A 21,261-nucleotide genomic window follows, 5' to 3' on the forward strand; every position below is an offset into this window, starting at 1 on the left:
CAGTAAACACCGTAAGAAAAAAAAAAAAAAACGAGGCAAAAAACAACGCTTTATTACCATACCGCCGAACAAAAAGTGGAATAACACGCGATCAAAAACACTGATATAAATATCCATGGTACCGCTGAAAACGTCATCTTGTCCTGCAAAAAACAAGCCACCACACAGCATCATCAGCAAAAAAATAAAAAAGTTATAGTCCTGAGAATAAAGCGATACCAAAATAATTTTTTTTCTATAAAATAGTTTTTATCATATAAAAGCGCCAAAACATAAAAAAATGATATAAATGAGATATCGCTGTAATCATACTGACCCGTCGAATAAAACTGCTTTATCAATTTTACCAAACGCGGAACGGTATAAACGCCTCTCCCAAAAGAAATTCATGAATAGCAGGTTTTTGGTCATTCTGCCTCACAAAAATCGGAATAAAAAGTGATCAAAAATGGTCACGTGTCCGAAAATGTTACCAATAAAAACATCAACTCGTCCCGCAAAAAACAAGACCTCACATGACTCTGTAGACCAAAATGTGGAAAAATTCTAGGTCTCAAAATGTGGAGACGCAAAAAATTTTTTGCTATAAAAAGCGTCGCTGGTTTCACACTTGCGTTTTTGTCTGCAGCGTTTTTTGCACAAAAAAACGCATGCGTTTTTTCCCTATATTTAACATTGAAAACGCATGCGTTTTTTTGTACGGGTTTGGTCGCGTTTTCAAACTCATGCGTTTTTTTTCTGCATGCGTTCATTTTCAGAAATACAACCTGCAGTATTTTCTTGCGTTTTTAAGCACATGCGTTTGCGTTAAAAACGCATGCGTTTTTATTGAAAAAAAAACAGAAAACACACTGAAAAGCCACCCACCATCAAGGTGATAAAGAGATCAAAACCCTAACCCTAACTCTACCCCTAACCTCACCCCTAACCGTTTAATGAACATTTTCTGACAGTCATAGTGCCACGTATTTCAGTGCCACGTATTTCAGTGCCACGTATTTCAGTGCCACATATTTCAGTGCCACGTATTTAAGTGCCACGTATCACATATTTCAGTGCCACGTATTTCAGTGCCACGTATTTCAGTGCCACGTATTTCAGTGCCACGTATTTAAGTGCCACGTATTTCAGTCACGTTTAGGGTTAGGGGTAGGGGTAGGGTTAGGATTAGGGCTAGGGTTGGAGGTAAAGTTAGGGTTAGGGTTGGGGCTAAAGTTATGGTTGGGGCTAAAGTTAGGGTTTGGATTACATTTACGGTTTGGATTAGGGTTGGGATTAGAATTATGGCTGTGTCAGGGCTAGGGGTGTGGTTAGGGTTACCGTTGGGATTAGGGTTAGGGGTGTGTTTGGGTTAGGGTTTCAGGTAGAATTGGGGAGTTTCCACTGTCCAGGCACATCAGGGGCTCTCCAAGCGCGACATGGCGTCCAATCTCAATTCCAGCCAATTCTGCGTTGAAAAAGTAAAACAGTGCTCCTTCCCTTCCGAGCTCTCCCGTGCGCCCAAAAAGGGGTTTACCCCAACATATGTGTTATCAGCGTACTCGGGACAAATTGAACAACAACTTCTGGGGTCCAAGTTCTCTTGTTATCCTTAGGAAAATAAAAATTTGGGGGGCTAAAAATCATTTTTGTGGGAAAAAAAGATGTTTTATTTTCACGGCTCTGCGTTATAAACTGTAGTGAAACACTTGGGGGTTCAAAGTTCTCACAACACATCTAGATAAGTACCTTGGGAGGTCTAGTTTCCAATATGGGGTCACTTGTGGGGGGTTTGTACTGTTTGGGTACATCAGGGGCTCTGCAAATGCAACGTGACGCCTGCAGACCAATCCATTTAAGGCTGCATTCCAAATGGCGCTCCTTCCCTTCCGAGCTCTGTCATGCACCCAAACAGTGGTTCCCCCCCACATATGGGGTATCAGCGTACGCAGGACAAATTGGACAACAACTTTTGGGGTCTAATTTATCCTGTTACCCTTGTGAAAATACAAAACTGGGGGCTAAAAAATCATTTTTGTGAAAAAAAAAAGAATTTTTATTTTCACGGCTTTGCGCTATAAACTTTAGTGAAACACTTGGGGGTTCAAAGTTCTCAAAACACATCTAGATAAGTTCCTTGGGAGGTCTAGTTTCCAATATGGGGTCACTTGTGGGGGGTTTGTACTGTTTGGGTACATCAGGGGCTCTGCAAATGCAACGTGACAGCTGCTGACCAATCCATTTAAGTCTGCATTCCAAATGGCGCTCCTTCCCTTCCGAGCTCTGTCATGCACCCAAACAGTGGTTCCCCCCCACATATGGGGTATCAGCGTACTCAGGACAAATTGGAAAACAAATTTTGGGGTCCAATTTATTCTGTTACCGTTGTAAAAATACAAAGCTGGGGGCTAAAAAATCATTTTTGAGAAAAAAAAAAAAATTATTTTCACGGCTCTGCGTTATAATCTGTAGTGAAACACTTGGGGGTTCAAAGCTCTCAAAACACATCTAGATAAGTTCCTTAGGGGGTCTACTTTCCAAAATGGTGTCACTTGTGGGGGGTTTCAATGTTTAGGCACATCAGGGGCTCTCCAAACGCAACATGGCGTCCCATCCCAATTCCAGTCAATTTTGCATTGAAAAGTCAAATGGCGCTCCTTCCCTTCCAAGCTCTGCCATGCGCCCAAACAATGGTTTACACCCACATATAGGGTATCAGCGTACTCAGGACAAATTGCACAACATTTTTTGGGGTCCAATTTCTTCTCTTACCCTTGGGAAAATAAAAAATTGGGGGCAAAAAATCATTTTTGTGAAAAAATATGATTTTTTATTTTTACGGCTCTGCATTATAAACTTCTGTGAAGCACTTGGTGGGTCAAAGTGCTCACCACACATCTAGATAAGTTCCTTAGGGGGTCTACTTTCCAAAATGGTGTCACTTGTGGGGGGTTTCAATGTTTAGGCACATCAGGGGCTCTCCAAACGCAACATGGCGTCCCATCTCAATTCCAGTCAATTTTGCATTGAAAAGTCAAATGGCGCTCCTTCCCTTCCAAGCTCTGCCATGCGCCCAAACAATGGTTTACACCCACATATGGGGTATCAGCGTACTCAGGACAAATTGCACAACATTTTTTTGGGTCCAATTTCTTCTCTTACCCTTGGGAAAATAAAAAATTGGGGGCGAAAAGATCATTTTTGTGAAAAAATATGATTTTTTTTTTTACGGCTCTGCATTATAAACTTCTGTGAAGCACTTGGTGGGTCAAAGTGCTCACCACACATCAAGATAAGTTCCTTAGGGGGTCTACTTTCCAAAATGGTGTCACTTGTAGGGGGTTTCAGTGTTTAGGCACATCAGGGGCTCTCCAAACGCAACATGGCGTCCCATCTCAATTCCAGTCAATTTTGCATTGAAAAGTCAAATGGCGCTCCTTTCCTTCCGAGCTCTGCCATGCGCCCAAACAGTGGTTTACCCCCACATATGGGGTATCAGCGTACTCAGGACAAATTGTACAACAACTTTTGGGGTCCATTTTCTCCTGTTACCCTTGGTAAAATAAAACAAATTGGAGCTGAAATAAATTTTGTGTGAAAAAAAGTTAAATGTTCATTTTTATTTAAACATTCCAAAAATTCCTGTGAAACACCTGAAGGGTTAATAAACTTCTTGAATGTGGTTTTGAGCACCTTGAGGGGTGCAGTTTTTAGAATGGTGTCACACTTGGGTATTCTCTATCATATAGACCCCTCAAAATGACTTCAAATGAGATGTGGTCCCTAAAAAAAAATGGTGTTGTAAAAATGAGAAATTGCTGGTCAACTTTTAACCCTTATAACTCCGTCACAAAAAAAAATGTTGGTTCCAAAATTGTACTGATGTAAAGTAGACATGTGGGAAATGTTACTTATTAAGTATTTTGCGTGACATATGTCTGTGATTTAAGGGCATAAAAATTCAAATTTGGAAAATTGCGAAATTTTCAAAATTTTCGCCAAATTTCCATTTTTTTCACAAATAAACGCAAGTTATATCGAATAAATTTTACCACTAACATGAAGTACAATATGTCTCGAGAAAACAATGTCAGAATCGCCAAGATCCGTCAAAGCCTTCCAGAGTTATAGCCTCATAAAGGGACAGTGGTCAGAATTGTAAAAATTGGCCCGGTCATTAACGTGCAAACCACCCTTGGGGGTGAAGGGGTTAAAGGATAATTCCATTTACAAGTGATAGCTGCAATAATGCTTCATTTGGTTGTGAATTATTTTAGTTCTTTTCAGGTTTTCATCTATTTTTTAACCTCCAAATTAACACTTGAGTATTAGAGTATGGTGCAAAAGTTTTAGGCAGGGGGGAGCAATTGTTGCAAAGTAAGAATATTTTTAAAAATAGAAGTGTTAACAGTTTATTTTTTATCAAATGAAATGCAAATGATAGATCAAAAGATAAATCTAAATCAATTCATTGTGACCTTTCCCTTCAAAACAGAATCAAGTCTTTTAGGTATGCTTAAACAAAGTCAGGGATTTTGGAGAATAATAGTCAGGTGTACATGCACCATTTATACCATACAGGTGATAGTGATCAACATTTTCATATATGGGCTGAAAGCAGTAACTGGAACAGAAACAGTTGTGTATGAGACACAAAACTTGATGAGGAATATCTAAACTTTGCTACAAAGGTGAGGTTGTGGAAGAAAATATTAATTGGAGGATGATCAGTGACGTCACCTCAGAAGTGGTAGAAACTAGTGGGATCCAGCTACAACCATCTTATAGAGTTCATAAACATCTGTTCAGAAGTGGTTTTCGTGGAAGAATTGCAGCCAAAGGTATACCTTTGACATGGAAGCAAAACCAAGCAATGCAAGTATGCATAAAAATGCTGTGGAGAAAAAAATTAAATATTTGGCTAAAATTGAGGACAGTTTGATCACTGAAGAATTAGAGACAAGTACAGTAATGAGTATAAGCACGCAACAGTGAGGCACGGTGGTGGTTTCTTGTAATTTTAGAGAGCATTCATCTGGGAATTTGGTCAAAATTAATGGTGTCTTCATTGTTAAGAAGTACAGGCAAATACTTATCCATCATGCAGTACTATCATAGAGGCCTCTGATTGGCTCTAAATGTATTATTCATCTGGACAATGACCCCAAACAGACTATAGATTAAGGGGTGCTCACTGCTTTAATGAAGGTGCTCAGGAGAAAAAAATGTCCAAAATAATAGAAAAAACTCCGGCACACAGAAATGGGACGGGTGATATTTATTATTCTTCAACAAGAAATTCCCAATGATAGGACTCCAATTGTCCAATGTAATGTTTTCCAAAATAAATTTTCACAAATATGAAATTCTTCTTACAGACATGAGATTCAATGAATTTCTTGTTGAAGAATAATAAATATCACTTTTCTCATTTCTGTGTGCCGGAGTTTTTTCTATTTTCAATGACCCCAAACATACATCTAATGTCATTCAGAACTATCTTTAAAGTAAAAAAGAACAGGAAGTCTTGGAAGTGATTACACGGCAGTCTGCCTGTCTGCATTGTATTTATTGAAAAATTCTCATTAGATTATCAGATGTGCAATAGCAAAATTTATTTTTTCCGTTACCAATGTTATGAGCTTCCCTACCGGCTGAGCTAGAATCTCTAAGCCATAGCCCTGGATGGGTAGCCCATGCAAGAGGTAAAGATGTAGCAGAGTGTGCTGATGGACAACAGGTGGATTAACATGGACCAGGAAAGCAGGATATGCAGGTTTACAGGCAAGCATGATGCATTTCAGTTGCACTGAGATAACAGATTTCAGATGTCAAAAGACATTGATGGAACAGGCAGCTGACAGCTCCTTGTTTCATCATTGCTTTCAATTATGCCTGCATCCAGGATTCAGATACCATTGAAAGTATGACACCAAGCGGTTTAGGCCCAGAGACAGCATCAATTTCATGTTCCCTGTCTCGCAGGCCCCATGGCAGCCCTGTGGTCCAGGGATGGACTGGGGCTCAAATTCAGTTCTGCCATTTGAAAGTACACAGGCACATGCTGTTCTCACCCCATAGCACCAGATGGTGATATCTATTACTAATATTACCTTGCCTAGAGGAAATCAATATTTACTACTTTCATAATACCAAAAAACAGCTATATATGATTGAATAATAATAATAATAATAATAATAATAATGCAATAATAATATTGCAATATAACAGACAAATGCCAACAAACCATAACCAAATATTACCAGTATATTATTATTGCTAACTAGATTGTGGCCCGATTCTAAAGCATCGGGTATTCTAGAATATGCATGTCCCCGTAGTATGTGATTCGCGGCAGACTGTGCCCGTCGCTGATTGGTCGAGGCAACCTTTATGACATCATCGTCGCCATGGCAACCATTATGACATCTACGTCGATACTGTGCCCATCGCTGATTGGTCGGGGCCTGGCGGCCTCGACCAATCAGAGACGCGGGATTTCCAGGACAGACAGACAGAAAGACAGACAGAAAGACAGACAGACGGAAAAACCCTTAATTATATATATAGATACCACTATACTGAACATCAAAGGGGTTGTCCAGGCTTGAGGTTAAAGTCTATGTGACTTCTGAATCTTCACAGTGCTCACTGTCAAAATTTATCACATTCAGAGTAGCCGTCATGTGACCGCAAGTATGTGATATCCACACCTCTGGCCACATTCCAACATATTTGGCTTTGCTGAATTCACTTGTATTGAGCAAGGCTAGACACATCTAGTCAGCACATGATCGCATGAATGCAAATCACTTGATTGCCTACTAGCAGTGCAGTCACCGGAGAATCCTCACAGCATGCAATGCACACAATGTGAGGATTCAGAAGTCTGCAGTCACACAGAGTGACTGGAGACTAACTTCCAGCCTGGATCACCCCTTTAACAAAACCACTGTACTAGGACTGATACCCCCACCATACAATGACCATATAATGATAATGTTTTGTCTACACCAGTGCTATCAGACCACCTATGTCTATAATGTACAGGTTCTCACCAGTGAAGTTCTCGCTGATTGCTGTCATTCATTTTCCCTTTTCTTTTGCATTCGGCCCAGACAACCATGACCTCTTCTTCCATCCATAGCTTGTCCCTGTAAAATGTAGCACACTGATCTCTTTACTTTACTGCCTTTCCAGGACCCTTGTCACATTCTACCACCACTACACAACCATACGATGCTATTATCACTGCCCCAGAGAGTAATAATGCCCCTTCATTGCCCTATACTACCCTCCTATTGTACCCCACAGAATAACAGAGCCCTCTGAGTGCCCCTACACAGTTATGTTTCCTCTGTACTTCCTCATAGGAATAATGCTCCCTCATGCCTCCTTACAGTTATAAAGCACCCTATAAAAATAATATCTCCCTGTGCCTTATTATGATCATTCTATGCTATGCCTCCTTACAGCGATACAGCACTATACTGTAATAATATCCATTTGTGCTGCCTTATAATTCCCTTTGTGCCTCCTTTAACCCCTTCATGACCTTGGGATTTTCCGTTTTTCCGTGTTCGTTTTTCGTTCCCCTCCTTCCCAGAGCCATAACTTTTTTATTTTTTCATCAATATGGCCATGTGAGGGCTTATTTTTTGCGAAACAAATTGTACTTTTGAACAACATCATTGGTTTTATCATGTTGTGTACTAGAAAATGGGAAAAAAATTCCAAGTGCGGTGAAATTGCAAAAAAAAGTGCAGTCCCACATTTGTTTTTTGTTTGGCTTTTTTGCTAGGTTCACTAAATGCTAAAACTGACCTTCCATTATGATTATCCAGGTCATTATGAGTTCAAGGACACCTAATATGACTAGGTTATTTTTTAACTAAGTGGTGAAAAAAAATTCCAAACTTTGCTTTAAAAAAAAAAAAAAATTGTGCCATTTTCCGATACCCGTAGCGTCTCCATTTTTCATGATCTGGGGTCGGTTGAGGGCTTACTTTTTGCATGCCGAGCTGGCATTTTTAATGATACCATTTTTTTATTGATAGATTGGGCAACTCTGAACGCGGTGATACCGTCCGAGGTCCGAAAGGGGTTAATAATAAACTCACTTGACCCTTTATAATAGTTATCCTGTACTTCCTTATAAAAATAAAATAAGAAAATACAGCTAAACACAGAAACCCCACACAGTATGATGGTCCCCACAACCCCCTCAAACACTTTGATGATACCCCAGCCCCCATATAGTATGATGGTCCACCCCAAAGTCCCCTATACAGTATGACGAGCCCCAAAACAGCCCCCTATACAGTATGATGATCACCCCCACTACCCCCCATATAGTATGATGGTTCTCCCAACAGTCCTCTATAGAGTATGATCATCCTTCCCACATCCCCACACAAACTGGCTGTATACCGCACACTGGAACTGGGCATACTGTATGCCGTACAGAGCCCTCACACTGAACAGATGGCACTCACACACTAGACATATACTGCACCTAGCACACATATACTGTACACTGATGTCACGAGTATACACAGGGTATACATTAGATATAAACACACTCAGATAGAAGTACCCGAAGCTTAGCTGCCCCTATCCCCCCACGGTAATATCAGGTGCAGCACAAGTTACGAAATGAGGCTGCTCCTCATGTGAGTACGATAAACAGCTGAGTTCCAGGGCTACAGAAGAAAGGAAATCTGGACCTTATTGGTCAACGTTTGGCCAATCAGCACAGGCTGCAGTCACGTCACCTGTCTCCTCTGCAGGGTTACTGCTGAACAGCCAGATGATGAGATGGGATAGAGATGGAGGACATGGCACCATTCCACCTCCTCAGTGCCATGCAGGCCTTTCTCTCTGGTTGTAACCGTGCTTTGACAGGAGACTGTGCAGGAGCCCAGAAGGAGGGGACGTTGCCCCCACTGCAGTCTGCCGATCAGCACCCTGTACGATTGCACATATTTAAGCCTGGCCATGGCTACCAGTATGGAGAGAGTAGAGATGTGGTGGGCACTCAGACGATCAATAGATTTCTTGCTCAGTGGTAGAATAAACTTGATATGGAATGAAATACCACGGCACAGATATATTCTAATGAAAAAGACATAATTTTAAGGCTGCAGCAAAAACATGCCTGTACAAGATTTTTGGCCAACGTTTCGGTCCTCAGACCTCATTCACAGCCTACAAAATACACATATATACACACACACATGAAAAAACTGGATATATGCAGATTGTGAAAAAAATATAGAATAAAAAACATTAAAAATAAAATTGTAAATAATACATACTGCGAATGCAAAAGTTTATAAATAGTGATGAGCGAACTCGTTACTCAAGATTTCCTGAGCACGCTCGGGTGTCCTCCGAGTATTTGTTAGTGCTCGAAGATTTAGTTTTCATCGCCTCAGCTGAATGATTTACATCTGTTAGCCAGCATAAGTACATGTGGGGGTTGCCTGGTTGCTAGGGAATCCCCACATGTAATCAAGCTGGCTAACAGATGTAGATCATTCAGCTGCGGCAATAAAAACTAAATTTCCTTGTACTAAAATATACACCCGAGCATGCTTGGGATATCCTGAGTAATGAGTATATTTGCTCATTACTATTTATAAATGCATGAGGGGTATCAATAAGAATGCAAATTAATAATAGTTATATGTCAGTAAATACATGTAAATAAGCCATTGAGAAATAGAATAAGTAAAAAATGTAGAAAAAAATAGAAGACAAGGAAAATAAAAGGGAAAAAAATGGAAATATGTCTCGGAGGTGGGAACAAATCACATAAGGACTAAATGAAATGGGATAGCAGTAAAGGTGAAGAAAAGAGTAATTTATAAGGGTGCATAAGGATTAAAGTAGGTGAGAAAGTCAAGGGAAAGGACTAGATATAGAAAGTGGGGAAAAAAGAGAAAAAAGGGGGTGATAAAATAAATAATTATATAACAGGAAGGGTAAATAAATGTAAGGATGAAAAAAAGAGAAGAGCAAAAAAGCCAGCAATAAAATGGCGAGCACAGGCTAAAAAATGTAATGCAGCAAACTATTATGATGGAAATTGAAGACAAACAGGCGGGAACTAGGAGTGAGGAGAAATGAGGACTGCAATGCAATGAATAGAAATACTCTGAAAAGAGTGTCTGCATGACAGATAACTGGTAAATGAGCATGGGGAGGAGGCGTCACAAGCACTCACAGGTCAGGGGAGACAGATGTCCATCTGCTGCTGAAGATGCAGGAGGTGTCAGCAAGCCTGGTGTGAATAAACCGCTCCTGAAGGAGAAGATGAAGTCATGAAGTGATTGCATTAGAAAAGAAGTGTGGCAGAGAGAGTACACCATGCAGGACAGAAGTGGGGCAGAGGAGAGAGGCGGAAGAGAGGCACTTAAAGAACACACACTGAGAAGAGGCAGATGTAGATAAGATGGAAGTGGGGCAAAAGAATATGAAAAGGCAGGTATACAGGCTTTTAGCACAGTGTGGGGGTCCTGATGACACCGACACTGTTAACAACGTAGCTGACAATGCGGCCCACTACAGGCTCCAGCCCTTCTGGCATTTGCCAGAAGTGCCCGATGATCATGCCAGCCCTGCTGTGGTCTACCAGTATTTGTGGAATGCTCCAGCTGCTGTAGCATCCAGGAGTTTCATGTACTGTTTCTCAAAGCTGAGAACCTCAGGGTATATGGGAAGGACATGGCTTGGAACTTTGAGGACAGATGTGATCAGTTTCTCTTTGCCATTTAAGCCACACTGATATAAACAAAACCACATTTTGTAGTTATTCTTTTCTCTTTTTCATCAAGAACCAAAATACCCTACAAAATTGTTGGGGAGAAAAAAAAATATTCAGGAAACTTAAAGGGATTGTCTGAAGGCAAAAGTAAATAGTAACTAAATCCTTATCTATTTATCTATTATCCTTATCTATAATCTAAAGGTACCTTCACACTAAGCGACGCTGCAGCGATACAGACAACGATGCCGATCGCTGCAGCGTCGCTGTTTAGTCGCTGTGTGGTCGCTGGAGAGCTGTCACACAGACGGCTGTCCAGCGACCAACGATGCCGAAGTCCCCTGGTAACCAGGGTAAACATCGGGTTACTAAGCGCAGGGCCGCGCTTAGTAACCCGATGTTTACCCTGGTTACCATTGTAAAAGTAAAAAAAAAACACATACTCACATTCCGGTGCCCGGAATCCGCTTCCCTGCACTCCTCCTGCATCCTGTGTCAGCGCCGAACATCTCCGGCATCTCCCACAGAGCAGAGCGGTGACGTCACCGCTCTGCTTTATGGCCGGCACTTACACAGGATGCAGGAGGAGTGCAGGGAAGCGGACGCCGGGCACCGGAATGTGAGTATGTGGGGTTTTTTTTACATTTACAATGGTAACCAGGGTAAACATTGAGTTACTAAGCGCGGCCCTGTGCTTAGTAACCCGATGTTTACCCTGGTTACCAGTGAAGACATCGCTGGATCGGTGTCACACACCGATTCAGCGATGTCAGCGGGAGATCCAGCGACGAAATAAAGTTCTGGACTTTCAGCAATGACCAGCGATCTAACAGCGGGATCCTGATCGCTGCTGTGTGTCAAACACAACGATATCGCTAGCCAGGACACTGCAACGTCACGGATCGCTAGCGATATCATTGTAAAGTCGCTTAGTGTGACGGTACCTTAAGCTATTTTCTAATATACTTGCTTTTAAAAAAAACCCTACAATTCCATAACTACACTAACAGCTAATCTATTTTTTTTCTTCGTTTCTAGTGATGTTTTATTTGAGTGCATCCTGGGATATTCAAATGAACCGTCATCAGAGCAGGGGGCAGAGGCTGCGGTCACTGCCAGAGCCTCTGCCCCCTCCCTGAAATGAAGCATCATCAATGACACTGGTTTCAGGGGCAAGGAAAATCTTTGCTTTATCTGTGCACTGTGTGATCGGGCCTGCTCTCTTGTCAGCTCAGATCTGCAGGAATGACAGTTTCAAGAGATTTAAAGTTGCATTTCAGTGATGACAAAATTCTTTGACAATGACAAATTATATCACTTAGGAATCCAACCAATTTATCAGGAGGTCTTAAAAAGCTCTTGAACTCTCTTAGAAAAGCTCTACAATCTGATGTTAGACAAGTAATTGGAACACTGAAGACAAAACATATAATCTCTTGTTCCAGAAAACACCACAGTAAAAATAAATGGAGGAATCTACAAAATCTCATAAATCTTTGAGTGTCTCACCACTGTTATTCCAACCGATTCAGAGAGTGGTGCTCTGCAGTGATGTTCTGAATGGTGCACATCACCACTCTATTCATTGTCAGTGGTATTGCTGAAGATGGATACATTCTCTCCTTTGAAGAGGTCCGTGAAAGAATGTGGAGACAAACTATGAAGTTCAACTATGACATCATATGTTGAAAGGAATCTACACTCCATCTAGTTACTAAAAGTATTCTCCAATATAGCATAAATAAAAACATAGAATTATGTGTGCCACATGTGAAAAACATCAATCTGTTCACATTATGTGCATGTTTTTATCAACATAATATGTAGATTCTGTTCACATTAGGTGCAGTCTTTGTGCATTTTTAGTGCCGTTTTGTTGTCTTTAAAGGAGTACGTTTTTTAATAAGTAACTAGCTAGATGATATTCATTGTTGCTCTTTGTCTGATTGTTTCTTGTGGGAATCACATGATAGTAGAGGAGGTGGAGGAAGAGGAAGACAAGGAGGTTATGTTGCGTATTGCAGGAAAGGTTTTCTTGTAATGATTCTTCCATAAAGGCCATATTTGTGCAGCTGTCTCTTCTGAACAGTAGAGCAATGTACCACAACTCCAGAGTCTGTTATATCTTTCTGAAGGCCTTTTGCAGTCAAGCGGGGGTTCTGATTTGCCTCTCTAGCAATCCTATGGGCAGATCACACTGAAATTTTGCTTGGTATTCCAGACCTTATCTTGACCTCCACTGTTTCTGTTACCTGCTATTTCTTAGTTATATTTGCAAATGAGGAAAATGCAACTTGAAAATGCTTTGCTATCTTCTTATAGTGTTTTCCTGCTTTGTGTCATTTTCAGAGTGCAGCTGCTTAGAGGAACGCATGGCTGCTGTTTTTCGGCACAAGCTAGAGGAGGCTGGGTTTTTATAAAGCTGGGAAATTTTCATCACCTGACCCTTTCCAATGATGAAAATGAACAAGCCATAACCCTAACAGACAAATTAAGGTCTTAAACCTTGGTCAAAGTTATTTGAGCACACGTATCTCCAGGAATGCCCAAACTTTTGTATTGGTACAATTTCCTTATTGTAATTTTTAAAATTAAAAGAAAAAAAATGGCAGTATATTTTTTGTATTCTAAAATACAAAGGAAATGTAACACCTTTTACTTTAGGCCTTTTAGAGATCATTACATTTTCAAATTGCCTAACTGAAAGTTTGACCAGGGGTGCCAATACTGTTACATGCCACTGTATATCAGATTAGTCAGAGAAGCAGCTTGCATAAACTAACCACAAAACTTGGTAACTTTTCTCCTGCCAACTGATCCTCATTATAGATGGCTTATTCATTTTTAGCATAAATTTTTCACTTACAGTTTTTGTAGAATATTTTAAGACTTATTTTATTTTATTAATGTCTTTGTGGGATTTCTTATACCACGGGGTCAAAGCCTTTCTTTTTCTATGGTCTTAAAAACATCCATGAGTTTTAATGTATGTAAAAACTGGTCTGAATTTATCAATGTCTTGTATCAAATTTTCATCTAGTAAGCTAGTTTTAACCATCAGTGTTTCATCAGAGATTTTCACTTATGAAAAAATAAATGTATTATAAAACTTCTCCTATTCGTTTGCAGCTTAATAAAAGAGAGCACACAGACTTCAAATAGATTCTATCCAAATGCTGCCCATAATTTTTGTGAACCCATATACTTGTACAGTCCCCAAAAAATATGGACATGTAATCAGCCCCGTAGACTATAAAAGGTATGTATAATATCATTGAAAACTATGGATTATTATCTTTGTTATTTATTATTATAGCGCCATTTATTCCATGATGCTTTACATGTGACAAGGGGTATACATAATAAAAAACAAGTACAGTAATCTTAAACAATACAAGTCCTGACTGATACAGATGGAGAGAGGACCCTGCCATCGAGGGCTCACAATCTACAATTCATGGGTGAGGATACAGTAAGTGAGGGTGAAAGGTTCTAGCAGGAACGCGGGATGCAGTGACGGTCGGGAGGCAGAGCAAGGGTTAACAAGTTTATTTACAGGGGAAACACTCCATGCAGGTAGGTAAACAGTGTAAGTGGCAAAACTGAAGTAGGACAGTACAAATAACGACCATAAGGTAGCAAGGGTTACAGGAAGTCCAAGCACAGCAGCTCGTGCTGCGTACTCTATAGTGCGGGAGCGGTGTCCTTGCTAATAGGGTTCAGCACACAACAATGCCCCGTCTTCTGGTGACAGCGGTCGGTCTCCAGTGCCTCCCACTGCCCCTAGTCCATATACTGTAGTGGCCAACTAACAGTGAGAGCCACAGTCCTGTACGAGCCCAGCATGGCTCTAGTAACATACGCTGGCAAGGTTAGGTCACAAGTGTCTGGGCCGATATTAACTAGCACAGTCAGGGGTAGCTGATGGTCATGCTCCGGTCTCTGTCAAGCAGCACTCGAGCGGTACTCACTATCCTGAAGCAACTGGCATCTGGCTTTACGGCGGTCACTGGGCATGCACTGCCCGTCTCTCTCTCTGGTCCCTGCGGTCGATGACGGGCGTCAATGGTTGCTGGTCTGTGTGGCACTGGTGCTCCCTGGCTGAAGCACTCCTCTCTTTGACTGCTGCAGCACACCTGCTTGGCTCTGCTCTGTGGGCACGGCTCTGCAATACACTGCTCTGCATGACTCTGGCTCTGCACGGCTCTCTCCACAGGCAATGGGTGCTCCTTCTATATGGCCCGTCACTACGTCAGTCCTCTCAGGTGGGGGAAGCAGAGCGCACTGCTCACCATTCTGCACGCCGCTCTCCGCCGACACCAGACTGCTCTGCTTCGAGCGCTTTACTCCTCTCCTACTCCTTCACTGCGCACGCTTCTTTTTCTCTTCCCACAGTCTATCTCCTTTCAAGGGTAGAGCTGGTCATACAGTGATTTGGTCGATTGGTGGTTACTGCAGGTTGTAGGCTAGTTGGAAGAGGTAGGTCTTCAGGTTATTTTTCAAGGTTTCCATGGTAGGCGAGAGTCTGATATGTTGGGGTAGAGAGTTTTAGAGTAGGGGGGGAAGCATGGGAGAAATCTTATGTCCGATTGTGGGAAGAGGAGATAAGAGGGTAATCGAGAAGGAGATCTTGTGAGAATCTGAGTTTGAATGCAGGTAAGTACCAGGTGACTAGATCACTGATGTATGGAGGAGACAGGTTGTGAATGGCTTTGTAGGCCATGGTTATTTTGAACTGTAGTCTCTGGCAATGAAGAGCCAGTGCAGGGAATGACAGAGGGGAGAGGCTGGAGTATGATGAGGGGACAGGTGGATTAGTCGGGCAGCAGACTTTAGAATAGGGGTGAGAGTGTGTTAGAGGGGAAGCCACATAGCAGGAGGTTGCAGGAGTCAAGGCGGGGGATGATGAGAGCATGGATTAGGGTTTTTGCAGATTCTTGGTTGAGGAATGTACAGATCGGGAAAATATTTTAGAGTTAAAGTCAGCAGGAAGTGGAAAGTGCTTGAATATGTGTGTTGAAGAAGTCATCAGGGTCAAGGATTACCCCGAGGCAGCGAGCGTATGGGACTGGGGAGAGAGAGCAGCCATTTACTTTAATGGATAGGTCTGTCTGGGGAGTTGAGTGAGATGGGGAAAAGATGATGAATAGTGTTGAGCATTCCGATACCGCAAGTATCGGGTATCGGCCGATACTTGCGGTATCGGAATTCCGATACCGAGAGCCGATACTTTTGTGGTATCGGGAATCGGTATCGGGATTAATATCAATGTGTAAAAGAAAGAATTAAAATAAAAAATAGGGATATACTCACCTCTCCGGCGGCCCCTGGACTTTACCGCCATAACCGGGAGCCGTTGTACCTAAGAATGCGCGCTTGAAGGGCCTTAGATGACGTCACGGTGCTCTGATTGGTCCGTAGCGGTCGCGTGACCGCTACGCGACCAATCACAAAGCCGTGACGTCACCTAAGGTCTTTCAAGCGCTTGAAAGAGCTTAGGTGACGTCACGGCTTTGTGATTGGTCGCGTAGCGGTCACGCGACCGCTATGGACCAATCAGAGCGCCGTGACGTCATCTAAGGCCCTTCAAGCGCGCATTCCTAGGTACAACGGCTCCCGGTTGCGGCGGTAAAGTCCAGGGCGCGTCAGAGGGTGTGTATATCCCTATTTTTTATTTTAATTCTTTCTTTTACACATTGATATGGATCCCAGGGCCTGAAGAAGAGTTTCCTCTCCTTCAGACCCTGGGAACCATACAGGATACCATCCGATACTTGGTGTCCCATTGACTTGTATTGGTATCGGGTATCGGTATCGGATTAGATCCGATACTTTGCCGGTATCGGCCGATACTTTCCGATACCGATACTTTCAAGTATCGGACGGTGTCGCTCAACACTAATGATGAATTCTGTTTTGTCCATATTAAAGGGAAGGTACCACGTTTGTAGATCATTAATAAATCAATGTAATGTAGCATAACATGCTGTTATAACCCAGTTTTGAATGCATGTGAAACATATTTCATGTGTTATAGGAGTTTAAAAAAGGCACTGGGGGCTGACATCTTGTTTTCACAGCAGCAGCACAACACTATCAGTTTCATAATATGGCACCCCATGGTCATAAGAGATAACAGACCGCCACTAACCCTATCTCTAACATTGCAGTCGCATTAGCTGTGAACTAGGCACGCCTCTGTAGGCTGCACAATTCACAGCTATAGGCCGCCATTTTATTATAGCCCAGTGATATCCACTGAGCTCCACTTACTCTCTATCACAAGGAAGGCTGTAGATGCAGAGGAGGTGGACAGCAGAGGAGAGAAGCGGTCAATGGAGCCGGAGGATAGAGAATAGTGAGTGCGGGTGATTTACCTCAGTGCTTCTCTGTCCTGTTACTCCTGGCACTGCGCTGTGCATCCTGAGCAGACCTCCTCTGCTCCTCATAAGCTGCAATGCTCTCCTGTGTCCTCCTGCTCTGTCTCCACCTCGCACACAGTCCCAGTGATCTCCGATCTCCAGTAAGCTATATTCACAGCCTGCAGAGAGAGGAAGCTGACACCTGGAACGCAAAGCAGGATAGCTGACAAGACAGTGATTAAAAGGTGGGGGGATGACAAGAATGTTATTCACAAAACATTGGAGAGAAGTAGCATGCACACAACAGGGATCATATATCCTTCCACCATATATCTCCCTCTGTGACAATGGAAGTGACTGTCTCTCCCCATGTGTGCTGTCTCTCTCCCCATGTGTGCTCTTTATCCCCCTGTGCCTGGTCTCTCTCCCCATGTGTGTTCTCTATCCTCCTGTGTGTTTATCCTCCTTTTCCTGGTCTCTCTCCCCATGTGTGCTTTCTATCCCCTCTGTGCCTGGTCTCACTCCAAATGTGTGCTCTCTATCACCCCTGTGCCTGGTCTCTCTCCCCATGTGTGCTCTCTATCCCCCTGTGCCTGGTCTCTCTCCCAATGTGTGCTATCTCTCCCCCTGTGCCTGGTCTCTCTCCCCATGTGTGCTCTCCATCCCCCCGTGCTTGGTCTCTCTCCCCATATGTGTTCCCTTTCTCCATGTTTGCACATCCTCCTCTGCCTGCTCTCTCTCCCCATCTCTCTCCTGGTCTCTATCCCCCTGTGCCTTGTCTCTCCCCATGTGTGCTCTCTCTCCGCCCTGTGCCTGGTCTCTCTCCCCATGTGTGATCTCCATCCCCCTGTGCCCGGTCTCTCTCCCCCTGTGTGCTCATCCTCCTGAACCTTGTCTCTCTCCCCATGTGTGCTCTCTTCCCCCTGTGTGTGGTCTCTCTCCCCATGTGTACTCTTTATCCCCCTGTGCTTGATCTCTCTCCCTATGTGTGCTCTGCATCCCCTCTGTGCCTGGTCTTTCTCCAAATGTGTGCTCTCTATCACCCCTGTGCCTGGTCTCTCTCCCCATGTGTGCTCTCTATCCCCCTGTGCCTGGTCTCTCTCCCCATGTGTGCTATCTCTCCCCCTCTGCCTGGTCTCTCTTCCCATGTGTGCTCTCCATCCCCCTGTGTTTGGTCTCTCTCCCCATATGTGTTCCCTGTCCCCCTGTTTGCTCATCCTCCTCTGCCTGGTCTCTCTCCCCATGTGTGCTCTCTATCCCCCTGTGCCTTGTCTCTCTCCCCATGTGTGCTCTCTATCCGCCCTGTGACTGGTCTCTCTCCCCATGTGTGCTTTCTATCCCCTCTGTGCCTGGTCTCTCTCCCCATGTGTTATCTCTATCCCCCATGTGCCCGGTCTCTCTCCCCCTGTGTGCTCATCCTCCTGTGCCTGGTCTCTCTCCCCATGTGTGCTCTCTGCTCTCTATCTCCCCTGTGCCTGGTCTGTCTCCCCATGTATGCTCTCTATCCACCTGTGCCTGGTCACTCTCGCTCCTATGCACTCCTCTCCCCCTGCATGTGTCTCTCCCCATGGGTCGCTCTCTCTCCTCTACCCCTGCATGTCTCACTCCCCATGGGTCGCTCTCCCCCTGCATGTCTTTCTCCATTGCACACACAGCTCAGTGAATGCGACAACAGGAGCTGTGGGGGTCATGCTGTCACATGTCAGCGTCACCCTACAGCTGTAACTGTCACCTGCAGTAATGCTACCACCGTTACTGTCAGTCACAGCGCTGCAGGATTGTTCTGGCAGCGGTGACCTGTGGTAAGAAAAGCAGGCATGGACCAATGAGACTACTGCTCCCATCGGGCTATGTCTGATTGGAAAATAGTAGTATCATCTGCCGGTACCTGTGCTCACAGTTTTTTTTTTTAAAGTTACCGTACATTACATTCAAATTCACATAAAAATAAAAGAACATTATACTCACGGCGGTGCAGTGATCCACTGCAGGGGGCGATCACCTCCTGTCAGTGTATCGCCGGCTGTCTTTGAGAGCAGTCATATCACTGGTATGACTGCTGTCAAAGTGATCAAGATCATCGTTGGACATTATGGATTATCTTCTCTGCAGACAGGTGAGGAATATCTGTGGTTTATTATTATATTTTTGTTGCAGGAGACGAGGGAGTCGGGGATTATGTGTTTGGTAATTATGGTTTAATTAAGATTAAGAAAGGACTTTATTCTGGCTGTGCCTTTATTTACAATACAACTATAGGATTAGTAATGGATAAGTGTCTTATAGACGCCTCTCCATTACTAAGCCATGGGCTTGATGTCATCGGACAATACAAAGGTAACATCAACCCCACAAATATGAGCCCCACTTGCCACCGCTACAGGGCAATTTCTGGGGTGGCAAGAGCCATTTCTGGGGTGGCTGAGAGCTTTTTTTTTGCCTGGGGGCAATATCCATGGCCCCTTCCTAGGCTATTAATATCATCCCATAGCTGTCTGCATAGCCTTTGCTGGTAATTAATTATAGTGGGACCCCATGTCATTTTTTTGTTTGGGGTCCCCCATTTTAATAGCCATTAAAGGCTAGGTATACAGTTGTGAGCGTGTGCATCAGCGTGTGAGTGTGAGCGTCAGCGTGAGCACACTTCCCCCATAGACCAGCACACTGTTCTCCTGAAATACTCTGTGCTCCTGTCACCCTGCTTCCTCCACGATATATCTCTCTGTGACCCCCCATAGACCAGCACACTGCCATATGGATCACACATAATGCTGCCATATCTATTTATCACATAATACTCCCATAAACACCACACATTATACCGCCATGTATATTTATTACATAATACTGCCATATAGATCACACATGATGCCGCCATATATATATATATTTTACACAGAACTGCCATATAGACCACACTTGATGCTGCCAAGAATTATGTGTGATTTGTATTATGGCATTATGTGTGATCTATATGACGGCATGATATGTGATCTGTCTGGTGGTATTATGTTTGTTCAGTATGGTGGAATAATGTAAAAACTATATGACTGTGTTATATGAGAACTATATTGTGGGATTATGTGTGATCTACATGGTGGTGTTGTGTGTGATCTATATGACGGTATTATGTGTGATCTATATGGTGGTATAATGTGAGGAGTATATGGCGGTATTATGTGAGAAGTATATGGCAGTATTTTATGAGAACATGCTATGTGCAAAAAGAAAAAAAAGAGCATGAACCGCACATCCCAAAATCATACGTTGATCTAAAGCCGCTAGGCAAAAATTTAAATACTGAACATGAGGTTTTCAGTTTAACATTCTGATCAGACTGTATGAAGCCCACTGCCCCTTCACGGCAAACCTCGTAGTGGGTCCTAACGCCCTAACGGAGTGGAGCCGTGCGGTGACCACCACCGCAGCGGCCATGCACCAGCAGGGCGGACGGCCTGTTGTCCCACAGCACCCATGCTGCGAGACTGAGTCCCCAAGACTCCAGACCGCGCCGCCCCACCAGCACAAAGCCACAGCAACAATGGCCGCCACACAGCACCAGCACCAAAATGAAGGGAGCATTTAAACTCACCTTCCTCCAGCTCTTCAGTGAGAGCCAAAATGGGCTAGACCCCTTACTTTGCAGTCTCCTGCTAATTAAAATCACCTGAGCCAAATGGGAGGAGTGCTGGTCCAAAAAAAGAGACAAGTACATGCTATGTGCAAAAAGAAAAAACACTATGGCCGTATTATGTGTGATCTATATGACGGTATTATGTGAGAACTATATGGCGACATTATGTGTAATCTATATGGTGGTATTATGTGAGAACTATATGATATTGATAGCCTAGGAAGGGGTTAATACCCATGGATCTTCCCAGGCTATGAATATCAGCCCGTAGCTGTATATTTAGCCTTTACTGGCTATTAAAATGAAATGACGTGGGGTTCCCCTATAATGAATAACCAGAAAAGGCAATGCAGACAGCTGCTGGCTGATATTAATAGTCTTAGAAGGGGCCATGGATATTGCCCCCCCAGCTACAAACACCAGCTCATAGCTGCCCCAGAAATGGCGCATCTCTAAGATGCGCCAATTCCGGCACTTAGCCTCTCTCGTCCCACTGCCCTGTAGTGGTGTCATATGG

The 21,261-nt window shown here is 43.3% G+C and overlaps 1 long non-coding RNA gene across 1 annotated transcript in view; it reads right to left on the reverse strand.

The window, feature by feature from the left end:
- LOC143782717 (uncharacterized) overlaps positions 1-12,385 on the reverse strand; it is a 29,651-nt gene extending 17,266 nt beyond the window's left edge. Inside the window, exons 1-2 of the long non-coding RNA XR_013217032.1 lie at positions 12,258-12,385; positions 10,209-10,285 (exon numbers count right to left, since the gene is read on the reverse strand). This is a non-coding gene — a long non-coding RNA (uncharacterized LOC143782717). The remainder of the gene's footprint in view (positions 1-10,208; positions 10,286-12,257) is intronic.
- Between the last annotated feature and the right edge of the window lie 8,876 nt (positions 12,386-21,261).

Source organism: Ranitomeya variabilis, chromosome 1 (genome assembly GCF_051348905.1).
Source record: "Ranitomeya variabilis isolate aRanVar5 chromosome 1, aRanVar5.hap1, whole genome shotgun sequence".
Classification (NCBI taxonomy): Eukaryota; Metazoa; Chordata; class Amphibia; order Anura; family Dendrobatidae; genus Ranitomeya; species Ranitomeya variabilis.